Source organism: Pectinophora gossypiella, chromosome 7 (genome assembly GCF_024362695.1).
Source record: "Pectinophora gossypiella chromosome 7, ilPecGoss1.1, whole genome shotgun sequence".
NCBI classification, from domain to species: Eukaryota; Metazoa; Arthropoda; class Insecta; order Lepidoptera; family Gelechiidae; genus Pectinophora; species Pectinophora gossypiella.
In genome coordinates, this window is record NC_065410.1 from 13,732,231 (window position 1) to 13,746,604 (window position 14,374).

Sequence of the window (14,374 nt, forward strand, 5' to 3'; positions counted from 1 at the left end):
TTCGGCCATGGCGACCACTTCGACTCCTATACATATTAGTACTCGTGACCGAACATACAACGCAAGATGAACAACAATATACCTTAATATCCACCTATATATAGCTACCTATATATTACTAGCTTATTTGGTATACAGAATATTCCTTCCTGCACCACCCCAAATTGCCAGTAACTTGACGACTGACATGAATATTTACAAAGCAATCTATCCGCTATTCTCATTACAATCATAAAAAGTTTTACGACTACCAAAGCTGAGTTTCATTCATAATCATTAGTCTGTAGCACAGAGTACTTAAAATAGAGAGATGCCGCGAGAGCATAGCCGGTGAGACCGTAATATGCACAAAAGGAAATGTTTTACTGTGACAACAATCGTATTACAAAACTTTCCACGGCATTCATTTAATTGGCTTCAATGACCTGTTTTTTCGAAAAATTAAGATGATTCCGTGCTTCGGAAGGCACGCTAAGCCGTTGGTCCCGGGCTACTGCCCAAATACTTCCACCAACCCGCAGTGGAGTAGCGTGGTGGAATATGCTCCATACCGCCTCCGGTTGATTGAGGAGAGACCTGTGCCCAGCAATGGGACGTGTATAGGTTGTTTATGTTTATGTATGTCATTCATTCCTAATTCATTTTATTTTGTTTTTTTTTCTGCCCTAGTTTTACCTAAAAAAAGTGGCATGGAAGATGCTGCACCGACAAGAGCGTGGCTCTTAAATTGATGATGATGATGTCATTCATTGCTTCTTTAGTATCACGCAATCATAACTAGCGCTTGTGTTACTATGCAATGAACCGCGGGTTAATCTATGTAGCGGTCCAGCCAGATATTTCTTGGTGCGACCGCTTCACACGCCGACGTGATTTAACAGGCGGCAAGCGGACTCGTGTAATTTAGTGATGGCATATCTCCCTTGTTTCCATGATCTATGTTCTGCAGACATCCTTGATGTGCTGTCATTAAGTCTGCGGAATTAATGAATAATTGGTTAGTCTGCGTGGTTTACAGCCGTAAAACCAGACAAAATCTTTGTCAAAACGTTGTCATGGGGTCATTGAAATCGTTTTGTGTTAGAAAACTAGCGGGGCTGTTTTTCTTTTTATGTTTTTTTTTTTTGTATTGCGCCCTTTGAGACCTATTGTGATCGTCGCCCTAAGCTACAGTTCACATTTAAGCCATATTTTATTGTGGAATTAGTTCAGGGGTGAGAAGGTTGAGCGCCTCTGGCGTCAAGACTCATTACCTCATTAGGTATCCTCCAAAGATGACAACGCTTGCTCATTAGGGCCTCACACTCACCTAGTAAAGGTTCCTTGTTACGAATATGACTCATAGTCTAGACGGACTACTAATATTCGATTTATCCCTTATACCTACATGTATAAATGTTGTTGACAAATATTAATATACATTTTAATGAGTTATTCTGCAACACTTCTTCTCGAAAACCATGACAATGTTTTTTGAATTCAAAGCTCTTGTGGTTATTTTGAGCTAGTTACTAACCTAACTGTTGCCATAGATTTGTAGTAAACATGCTGACATAGGTCATCTATAGCCCATATATTAGCAGTTTTACTTAAGTGATGAAATGATACTTATTTCATCTAATGATACTCCTTTTACTGTGTGATATTATATTACCAGTTAAGGGTTATCAGTGGAAACCTGTAATTAGTTTTCAACTGTTACGTCTACTTTCCGTATTTAATAATTGTTGGTTTTCCTTAAATAAATAAATGTACAAATGTCTCAGTAGACACGAGTCATATTTCTCTTAAAGGGAAACTGAGTAATGTCAGAACTTATATTTACTAACTCAACTCAAACAAAAACAAAAAAAAACAGTTGGTAACATAGTTCGAAAATGCATACACCAATATATTTTTTCCGAACGTCTCGTCCACCTAAAACTACTGCAGCTTCTCACAACCTGTAAAGCCGGGGAAAAGAAGCTGCAAGGAAAACCTCGGCACAGGGCCCTACAAGTTCTTAAACAACAAATAACTAAAACGAAACGCGGCAGCAAAGGAAGTTTTCAATTACAATGATTGCTCCACTCTTGACGTCCCGACGTCATCAAATCGCACGACCAAACATTGAACTATCGTTATTCAATAACACAACTTTACCATTAAGCCATTATTGGCATTGTTCTCAAGCTAGGGGACTGGGGATCGATTCGCGCCACTGAAATAACAATATAATTCTAGTGGCTACCCCCCTTCCCCTACCTTGGGCACCTGCCTTGCATTCTCCAGGGAATAGGTAAAATAGTGGCCGGGAATTGCAAGAAAAGGTTGGAATAGTGGCCACTATAATTCACTATCAGAAAGATTTGTGACCACCTATAGCCGTTGGGTCGATAAATTTAAATTCATTTCTTAAACGCGCCTCTTTATCACAGGTAACATTGTTCGTAGCACAATGGCATGTAATGGGAGGCAATAGTTTTCATTCCGGTTGTAGGAGGAATATATATGGAAGCACTTAAGGAGATAAGGATTTAAATGAATTGAAAGATCGCTTACGTCTGCTTCGGGATGAGAATAATTTTCAGTGTGTTTCTGAGGTACACCTACTGAAAGAAATACTACAGTCCAATAATATATTTTTACACCTATTTCGCCACCCAATAGAATTTAGGATTGGGTGGCGAGTCGTCGCCCACTTAGTATCTGGCAAACGGGCGAAGTAACACTTTTTATATTTTTTTGTAGCGTTCTCGTCAATTTACTTCGAATGAAGAATTAAAGGGTAATTACCCTAGTTCCACTGTCATGAAACCAGTCAGACAATCAGTTAGCCTGGTATGAACGACGCCAAATAAAAATTGTTGAATAAAACCACGTGGCGGCGGCGTTAATTTGCCTTCGGGCATAGAATAAAGAACGCTACTACGTATAGAACGGCAACTCACTGTCCCGCATCAATTTAGATAAAAATGTATGTAGGTACTATTAAATATAATTTGCTGCAGCCAATGGATGTTTTCGTGGACAGAGCATAGTACCCCGCTAGTCACAAATTGGTAGTGTGACTAGCGATCAACGATCCAACGGTGTCATGTTGGAAGTTGTTTAAATGCGTCTCGCTGTGTAAACTTCGATATCGCGTTTCACGACTGCAATATTGAATGTGGCGCCATCTCAAGATTTTAAGGCGGCTGATATTTATGTATATTATATCGTATGTATCTATGTTCATATACTATATACATATATATACTTATTGTAGCACACGTAAACACGCATATACATGCAAACACACTTAAACACACACACACACACATGTTACTTTTAGCTTGATAAGTTTATACAAATTGTTAGCTGTGTTTACCTTTAATTGGTTACGCATTTAGAATAATACCTATGTTTGTTGAATAAGCGTAGTAATAATGTTGTAACTGTTGGTAAACCTAAAAAAAAAAAATCTGTTGCACGTGGACGAAACTAGCTGGCCAACTAGTTGGGTCCGCCACATATCGTTAAGTACAAATAAGTGACGCGGTATGAGTCAGATCTGTCAAAGTACGGAAGCCAGTGTTGTGACGTTCATTAGCATGATGATGTATCTGTTCTATCTAATGATACCTATTTTTCTTGCCTCACCCAGAAAAACAAACGACCGCCATATCCACGACGACATACTCTTCGTCTCATCTTCATCATAAGTAAAAGTTTATATATAACATCATTCTTTTATGTCAGCTATAAAGAATACATTATTGTGAGAGTGCACACATTTTTCTGGTTATGTCGGTATCAGTCCCCTTTCGGGATGACAGACGTAAGCCGTCATTCGAAAAGGGTGCGCCGATGTTATAGCTATGATGAAAATATTTTTCCACTTTACAGGTACCTTTATTTTGACTGTTGTGTAAATTGAAAATACTCGGTGCGATATATTTGATATCGATATAAGGATTGTGCTTGTCATTGAAATTATGGTATTTTATTTGCTTGAATTGTAATAATAGGCAAAATAATAATTGTAGTAATAATACGCAACAGTTAAAACTATCGCATTTGGATTTTAAAAGGACGTAAGGTTTTACTATCGTATTAAATTAGTCACTTTTAAAGATTCACTCTATACATATTCTTCTTCTATCGTGTGGGTTGTGAGGTGGAGTACCAACCCCATCAACCACATACACATATTAATATTATCATTTTTAACGAGTCGATACGTCAAATGTTATATTAATGCAGGTCCGGTTTTTATAGAAGCGACTGTATGGTTGTCTGACCTTCCAACGCGAAGCGAAAACCAACCTAACATAGGTTAGGTCACAGACCTCCGAAACTCATTTCTCGGGAATGAGGGTTTCCGTACGATGGTTTTCTTCACCGCAGACGTGTCTTTCATTTATGATCCAAACATAGTATGTAAAGTCTTATTTTTCTTTTTGTTTCTTTTTTAATTTATTGTTTATTTTGTACTAGTGACCCACCCGGCTTCGCTCGGATGCAATGCTGAGGAAAAAAATAATATATTTACGACATCACATTAAAAACCTCAAAAACAACAGTATTTTTCCACTATTTAATGGATGTTATTATACATAAATATATACTTTCCTCTTGAATCACTCTATCTATTAAAAAAAACCGCATCAAAATCCGTTGCGCAGTTTTAAAGATTTAAGCGTACATAGGGATATAGGGACAGAAAAAGCGACTTTGTTTTATACTATGTAGTGATATTAGTTTTTACATTGTTTTCTCGTCATACAGCGCATTGGGTTGCACTGTAATGTTGTATATACCTTTATAAATAAATAAAAAAAAATGAATTGAAAAAAAAAAATGAAAATCATTGGTTCATCATCAAACACGTTACAGTATAAAAAAGCGCAGATTCCCAACTTGTTTCAAAACCTCACTTCGGAGCTGTATCTTTTTATGATTCCTCATCTTTACGCCTTACTTAAACTCTTAGTAGAGTACCTAGTAAAAATAACTTTTATACGGCAGAAGAAACTTGTGACATAATTTTGGGGAGTTGGCAAACTTCGATGCTGGAGCAACGGCACAGTATATAAATGCAAACAGTCTCGTAGCTTCACGAAAGTTTCCATATTCGATTCACTTAATTTAAAAATGAAATGATATCTAAAAAAAGACAAATAAATAAAACAAACAGCATCACGCATGTATCCCCAAAGAGGTAGGTAGAGGTGTATGGTAGAGATTTTATCAGCCCGGCCTATCTTGACAACTTACAATATTTGAATCGTCATCATAAATTTAAGAGCGACGCTCTTGTTGGTGTAGCATTCTCCATGCTACTTTTTTTTGGGAAAAATAGGGCAGTGGTGTCCCTCTTGCGTTCCGCCCCGCAGTATTCTGTCTGACGCGAGTAAATGGCGCCCAGAGTAGTATATTTCAAAGCCATACTACGACTATTATTGTTTATGTTTATTAGAAATATTTGATTAGAAACCTTTTTATAGTTCTACATAGATGTAATAATGATAGTGCCCTGTTCAGAGAACGAGTAACTAACATCCTAGCGTCGCGGGTTCCATTCCCAGGTCGGTCACTAAATCATTAAGAATTCGACTTTATGAGTTTGAATTCACGTTTGGATCATAGATAGATAATTGGTAGCACGTGGTTTTCAAAATTGGTCACCGGTTAATGGCAGGTTAATGGCAATAGGCTCACCCCCTATTACATGAGAGAGCAATACAATGTACCCACTTTAGGACTCTGTCGCACTAACATATTTGACATTTAGTGAGACTTACAGTTCAATTTGTCAAATCAATTAGAGACATAACATGTGATTTGACATTTAAAAAGGAACTATTTACGTTTCTGGTAAACAACACCTTCTATTCAGTTGACGAATTTTTTGTCCTGAAATGAACTGACTTAATCTTTTATACTTTAACTTATATATTATTGTGACAATTATTAATAATAAATTTATATCTTTAATAATGTAAAAAAATATAATAGGGCATGCATAATTAGTACAGAATTCTAATGTTTAATTCGTTTATAATATTAATGTTTAATTAATTTATATTTGTACGCCGACTGGCAGATCACAGCGCTCTAACCTATATATATGTATAACAACCTACTCTACCTGTGTTTCACAAATAAATCAATTTGTAATTTGTAATTTGTAAAAGGTAATGTGACATGGTACCAAAGTGTAGGTATACATATTAATGCTCGTGGCCGTACATGTGATTTAAACATAGCGAGGAGTGGGTGTATATATTATACACCTCTGCCTAGCCTTCCGGGGATACAGGCGTGATGGTAGGTTATTTTTATGTTATTTGAGTTTGCATCGAATTAAGGATTTACTAGACAAAGGACTTATTCGCAAAACGCCTTACCCTAAAAAAAGGACCTATTCGTGCAATGACTTATTCTTAAAACGACTTGATTCTCAAAATGGCTTATTATTAAAACGACCTATACTTAAAATGGCTTATTCTTGTAAAGAGCTATTCGCAAAATGACTTATTCTTAAAAGGACCAAACGGTTTGAAAAACAGTGTTTAGCCAATTTTGAAACACTGACCGTGGTTTTAGGAATGTTTCAATGTGCTTAAAGTTTTAAAAGCTGAGTCAATAGAGCTGTCACACTGGATACTTTATTACTGCAGTTTTTTATGAACACGAAGACGCTACGAATCAATAGATCATAATAAATTTCGTCGAGGGCCTCCCCTTCATTCCTTACTCCTATTTACCCACCTGAAAGTATTATAAATAACAGTAAAACTTTTTCTTTTCGGTAATAAATTTTAATAAGTCTTAACGAGTTTTTATTAGTGCTTTTGGTCTGAAGTGGTTTTCGTTTAAGTGGTTTTTTATTGAGATTATAGAGAGATTTAGTGCTATTGCTTATAGCTAAAGTTTTTGATTAGCCTTAATTTTTATAGTTCACTATTCTTTTTGGCTTTCATGACTTGTCATAGACAAGAAAGAAGTGTCTTTTGCCTAATATAATTTACCTAATACCAAATTGGGGTAGTCAGAGGTAAATGCATCGCATGATGAAATAAATGCCCATATTTCACCGAGATTTCTGTTCGACTAACGTGAGACAAGGTGAGCCGTATCGCCGTGTCGGTCGAGCCAACTTTGGTGAAAATAACTCTTTGGTGCCAGTACAGAAGATCAAACTCACTCCCCTCACGAGAAGAAAGTCTGTTTTCCACAGGGCCACAGCGTTTTTCAGGCTACAATGCTATTATAGTAGATAAATAATAGTATATAAGGTAATTTTACTCGTATTGAGGTACAATTTAATTCCACATAAGTATATTTGTTTCTGTGCAAGCCCATGTTGTTGTGTCTTTTATTCTGTGGGTAAACGCTTCTTTTTTTAAATACTTTAATTATGTTCTCCACTGCATCAAAAAGAAAACAAAAGTAGGCAGCTAATAAAACCCCCTTTCATTTATTAGCAGCATGCAATTCCGCATCAAATTCCTTCTTTATTAAATTTCCTTTATGCATATTGCATGAATACCAAAACCTGGTGGCACCCCAGGCGCATTAGCTATGTAAAATAAATTACAAAATATTGTTATGGCTCCATAAATTTGCGTCGGTAAGCCTCCAAAATGCGAGTCAATAACAGAGCCTTTGGAATTTCTCAATTGCCAATAAGTAAGGCTTTAGTGATCAGGGAAATTTATTTGTAAATGTCTTCTTCGATGCGGTGTATGGAAATAGCTTTAGATTTTATCGTAATATTGGTAACATTGATTTCATTAACTTTTGATCCAGTATTGGACATTGTAAATTTAATAAATAGCAAATAGCCTTCTGTTGACTATGTTAAAATACATTTACACACATAAGTTCACCACTACATCCTAATTGGGATCGGGGATCGAACCGGCGCTGCTCATTGGAAGCACGCCGGTGAACCACTAGCCCATAGTGCCTCTTAACTTAAAACACTGGACACAAAAAGGAGGTAAGAAACCCAAAAAGTCATCAAAAATTGCACAAAAAAAACATATTTATTCCAATGCTTTTTAAAAAAGTGACATCTTTTCAATTTAATGCAGACTTTTCATTCATTACCATCTCCGCAGCCAATGTTCCCTCCACATTAATTTCACAGGTCCACTTCCAGTTAATTAGACAAAAACAAAACTCTCTACCCACCACCCACACAGATCAACAACGCACTAAAACATTTCAAACAGACAATATTTCAGACTCGTGCAAAATTAAAAATGACACCTCGAACCGTTGGTACACAAAGCGGCTCACAACACTCGACACCTGGTCCTCCTCTGGTGAAAAAAATGGCGGAAAAAAAAAGTAAAAAAAACGACGACATTAGGCAAACAAAAGGAAGCCGAGAGGGTCATAACTCGGGGCGCATTTTCCTTTGTCAGTGTGACGCTGCTAAATCCTATAGTGACGTCTATTATTTACGGTTATGGATGCGAAAAATCCAATGCTATACCTGGAGGGCATCCTGCAGGGTGGTAATGGTTGCAACTACGTCATACCCTATCAATTTTACACATATATTGTTATTTTATTCCAGTACAATATCACAATATATACAATATCATAATATGTCGCAGTCGGCTTGTACCTAAATCCGCCATATAACCTGCATTACGGCTAGCCGTTTTTAAAGAACCTTTTTTTGAAAACGGCTAGTCGTAACGCAATACGGCGGATTATATAATCCGACTGCGACATGGTAGATATGATTCATAATTATTCCACCTGTGATCGATTTTGACAGAAAACCGCTACAGTAACCTTCTTCTTCTTATCGTGTGGGTTATGAAGTAGATTACCAACCTCGTCAACCCTGGTGTCAGGGTTACTATTGAGCCGTCAAAGGCCCCTGACATGACTCATGTAACGACTACATACTTACATCAGTAAGTAGTAACCGGGACTAATGGCTTAACGTGCCTTCCGAAGCACGGATCGTCTTACTATTGGACAATCAGGTCATCAGCCTGTAATGTCCTAACCAAACTAGGGATCACAAAGTGATATGTCCCCAACGGGATTCGAACCCGGGACCTCCGGATGGTGAGCCGAACGCTCAACTACTGGACCACGGAGGCCGTTATCGATTTTGACAGAAAGCGGGTACAGTAACCAATTGTGGCATTTGAACAAAAATAGTTAATGTCAATCTACTCTTTGTTCTCCTGCTATCCTTGTTCGTTATTCATTAGTAAAACAAGACTATTTGGCTGTCAATTTGCACCGGCAAGGTTTTCAAACGCAATCTACTAGGGTGGTTAATTATATTCGTATCTATATATATATAGTAGCTTACTACAAAACAGCCTCCCTGGTCTAGTGGTTAGAGCGTTAGGCTCACGATCTGGAGGTCCGGGTTCGATTCCCGATGGGGACATTGTCGAAATCACTTTGTGAGACTGTCCTTTGTTTGGTAAGGACTTTTCAGGCTTGAATCACCTGATTGTCCAAAAATGTAAGATGATTCCGTGTTTTGGAGGGCACGTTAAGCCGTTGGTCCCGGCTATTAGCCGTAAAAACACCTACCAACCCGCAGTGGAGCAGCGTGGTAGAGTATGCTCCATACCCCCTCCGGTTGATTGAGGGGAGGCCTGTGCCCAGCAGTGGGACGTATATAGACAGTTTATGTACTACAAAACATCATTGATGCCAGAGGAAATTTAATCACTAAACCCTTTGTGAGTCAGATCAACCGCCGTCGACTGCGATGCATCAAATATATTGAACATCAAATATACGTATTACAATTTCATACGTCTATTGTTTTTTTGATTGATGAAGTTTTCTTTGTGATTGATATCTGGCATAGTGTTTGATATCAATCATCTATGAATTCACACCCGTGATACTTCTGGGTAAGGCACGCGTTCTCCGAAAAGGGTTAATAAGTATTCCTTAGCCCAATTAGCTGACGTCATACGAGAAGTAGGGAACTCTTTTCAAGCAGGTTTCCGGGACACGTATGCTTTCAACCAGTTTATCAGCAAGTGGTGATATAGGTCTTGAATAAAGAATCTATATTCCAGACAAAATACTTACATTTCTTCGGGTGAACTAACGGAACCGATCCTTATAGAAGTTTTAGTCCCAAAAAGGTCTTAGTTAATGCGTCAAGTTTTTTGAATTGAGGCAAAGTCCCCCATCTCTAAGCCGGAGCCCTTAAACTCACCGAAATTCGGCACTAACACTTATGTAGGAAACTTTTAAAACTCCCCACTTCAAGAATACACTGCTTAACTTTCCAAATGCAGAGCTCTCACGTTCCTTTGTTGTATCAGCTTAAAAACTCCACCCGAAGGTAAGTTTCCAGCTTAGCCCGACACTTGTTTATCCCTCCAAACAAAGTTGGTGAAAAAACGCAAGTGAGAGGTGCTCGGGCTTTTTCATATTCGTTAGGCGCAACTTGCCTCTTAAATATTACCAAGAAGTTAAGAGTTCCCAAGTTTTCGAGAGAGCGCAATGAAAGTTAGTGGTATCAGAATCTTCGGCCCAGAATACCCGGTGTTATGGTTAATACTTAGAAAGATTGATCGTTCGACAAAGTCTGAGTTTTTTAATTTATTTTTGGATACTGCAGCTGCGTTCGAGCAATAGCTCGTATCATTTTTCTTCCGAAAATTATATTAAATCCTCCTAATTTGGGGTGACAATGTTTTTGTGTCTGGTGATTTGATTTTCATAGTGTGGCCATCAGATTTATATTTTATTTAATGGAATGCACTGGACTTAGGTAAGGCAATCTACCATCTCTTTGATTTATATCCGCATTTATTTTCTAACTTTTCAAGCAGAAGCCAAATTCTACTTACAAATAATTATCCAAAAAATAGCAGAAGCCAGAATTCCGAAAAATTAAATTTACGTAAGAGAAAAAAAATACTTATAATTTTACGAAAATACGCGTAACAAGTATACACCTATTATTAAGCATTTAAGATATTATTTGGAACATTATTCATCATGGCATAGATTCTTGCCAATAAAATAAAGTGGTAGGTATGCTCAAACCGCGGAATGTAATTACAGACCCCCAACCGGCCGGCGAAGCTTTAGAATTGAGCAAAATAATAAATTTGCATCCGTTGAACACAATTGTTTGTTCCAAATTATATCCTAAGAAGCCAGCGGCGTAGCTAGCTGATCAAATGTCTGGGGCAGTAAATAATTGGCTCAAATCATAAACCGCTCCCCACCAGCGGGTTGAGCCAAGTTTACCTCACCCCCCATCAGTTTTACTTTAGTCTTCACTCGTATGGCGTCAGACGTCACACACACATACGCGTGTACGATAACGTCAATGTGTAGTATCTCTAAAAATCGAGGTATTTTGTACAAAGTGTCCGGGGTGTGCTCAGACTTAAAGTCGTTAAATGATTTAGTACATTTTCTTAATCATTATCTTTTCTGGAACACCAGTTATACAATCAGAAACAAAAGTACTTATATAAAGTGTAGTATTAGTGCTTTCAATTAATATATTGTATAGTGTATTTCAAGTTATAATGTAAGTAGGAAGTTTGATAATTTTAATGTTAATCTCATATTAGAAGTTCTATTATTATCGTATGTCAGAAACTTTTTAAATGTGCAGATTATACCTGTATATAATCACAATTAAGATGTCACATTTTACTTCATTGAATACCAGATTGAAAACGAATTCCATTTTTGATTTTCTTTGTCAATTGAAATAATTTACGCTTTCAGATGTATGCATTACAGGTACCAGTACCTTCATGTCTTTTGTATTTCCTACTACACTGAAAATTTGGAAAACCCACAGCGAAAAATAACATTTCAAACGCAACCAATGACGCGTATACGTAGTTTCGGGCCTACATTCAGCGTCCATTTAAACCTAAATCGAATTATCGTGTTTTCATGTGCCATATATTAGATTTTATTGCGCTAGTGAATGCCTCCACAGACTTTGGACGTTAGTGCCGTGCCATTGATTCCGGCGAGGGTTTGGAATATCGATTTCTTATTTTTGGCGTTCCCCGCTTGAAGACACCAAGATATATTGACGAACGGTAGAATGCTTGAGGCAAACAAAATGCTGTCACGCCCCTGACCCGACCCTGATGTTCAAACTTTAGGAAGAGATTCAATTGAGATATCCGAATATAAACTATGTAACTTGTAACTAAAGCTACTACTAACGCTATGGCTGCTCTCTTCCGGTCCGCGTAGGTCTGTGTTGTTCTATATTTGTGAAGGTATTAAAAAAACTCGAAAGTAATGATTTACAAAAAAAAGTTCTCTAGTGAATTAATAAAAATAAAAATCAATCGAGATTTTTTTAAAGAACAAAATCGTTTGCAAATCGTTACTTTCAATTTATTTTAAATACTTTCACAAACATACAATATTTTCTGCCACTTTCGTGGGGCGGGAAGGTGTGATAATTTGTGGTCGTACCAATTTTATTGTCGATAAAAGAACTATCGATTAATTCAAACATTCCTTAAGCAAAATCAGATTTAAACAATGATAATAAAGATAGTTACATAAAATTGGCAAATATGGTGTGGAGGAAATTTTATTGATCAAATCACAGGTAAACGTGAGCATATATAATCCAGGTAAAAATTGGGACCACAAATTTTAATCTGGATTAAAACGAGCATGTCTATTGCGAGGTTTTATTTAAAAAAATCATATCCAAATATGATTTTAATAAGTGGCGCCTTCGTGGTTTTACCATAAGGCTTCTTCTATCGTGTGGGTTGTAAGGTGAATTACCAACCTCATCAACCCTGGTGTCAGGGTTACTATTGAGCCGCCAAAGGCCCCTGACATGGTTCATGTAACGACTACTTACTTACATCAGTAAGTAGTAACCGGGACCAACGGCTTAACGTGCCTTCCGAAGCACGAATCATCTTACTTTTTGGACAATCAGGTGATCAGTCTGTAATGTCCTAACCAAACTAGGGATCACAAAGTGTGATATGTCCCCACCGGGATTCGAACCCGGGACCTCCGGATCGTGAGCCCAACGCTCAACCACTGGACTACGGAGGCTGGCCACGCAACCGTGCTGCTCTTTGTTCACAAACGATCAAGAATTCAAAATCTGTTACACAAAACATAATCCAAACACTCAAAACGAGTTCCGCGTTTAATTCCTTACACACACAAAGGCAATAAAAATAAATTTTCACGAGAATTTCCGAGTTTGAGAATCGATATTCCAGATAAATGTGGTCATATGTTACTCGTACGCACCGCTTTTAAGGTGAGAAGCGTAGTAAGACCCCGTCTCTCGTACGGATTTCCCCGCTTGATACATTTGAATGCGGTGTATTAGCGTACGATGAGATTTATCGTACGGAACGACAGTCCTTCTGGGATTTATATGCCCGGGGTGCGTAGCCGGTAGCGGTGGGCTATGGCAATATTTGTTATATAACTATTGCCAACGATAAATTCTTCGATGTATTTTATATAGCATCGTTATAATTTCGTCAAGGTCTAGTTTGTGCCCAGCAACGGGACGTATATAGGCTCTATATGTTTGAGTTTATGAATGTTTATCTAAAAAAAGCTAATGTACCTTATATTATAAAGACTGTAATTTGATTTTTCACGATTTCGCTAACAGAAAACTTGGAATTTTCCTCGAAAGGGACCCGTTGTTGATTTAATTTATTAGCCGGCTGATAAGCAAGGGCGCTTTACGAAATGTTGACTTTATTATATCTTCCCGATAAGCCTGTCAAAGCCTTATTACCATATTTTTTTCAGTGTTTTGATCAAAGTCTCCTGGTAGCAGATATGACGAAGTTAAGTTCTGTATAAATCTCAAGTAATACGGTATTTGAGTTCGGCAATCTTTCGAAATTAAGATTGAATCTAGTTGAGAAATTTTTATGACCTTTTTCTGAAACCTTTTTCACATAAGCTCACGACAATATCCCAATTGGGGTAGTTAGAGGTACATCCATCGCAAGATGAACTAAGTACCCGCACCTCTCCGAGCTTCCTGTTAGACCAACGTGATAGGTGGTGATCCGTAATGTACCATAAGCTGCAAAAGTCCAATCAGTTTCTTACAAAGTAATTAATTAACAGACTGGTTGCACTTAAGACCTTCTGATTACATGTCGTTTCTCTAATAGAGCAATAAGACCTACAAAGACATCAATTATTATAACGACTAAAAGTTCATAATTTCACCAAAATAACTCACTAGCTCAGTGACTGATATTAAAATTTTGCTTTTTGGTTGTACGGTCACGAGTACTTTGGAACCACGTCACATTAACTTTTTTAACAAATTAAACCGTAAGTCTCATTAAATGTCAAAATGATAGTGCGACAAGGTAGTGCCAGCATCGGGGGCCGAGAGTGT

General features: G+C 37.5%; 1 protein-coding gene across 5 annotated transcripts in view; it reads right to left on the bottom strand.

Moving 5' to 3' along the window:
• Positions 1 to 14,374, bottom strand: part of LOC126368411 (CUGBP Elav-like family member 1) — a 506,900-nt gene that overhangs the window by 255,280 nt on the left and 237,246 nt on the right. The gene's annotated exons all lie outside the window — the stretch shown is intronic.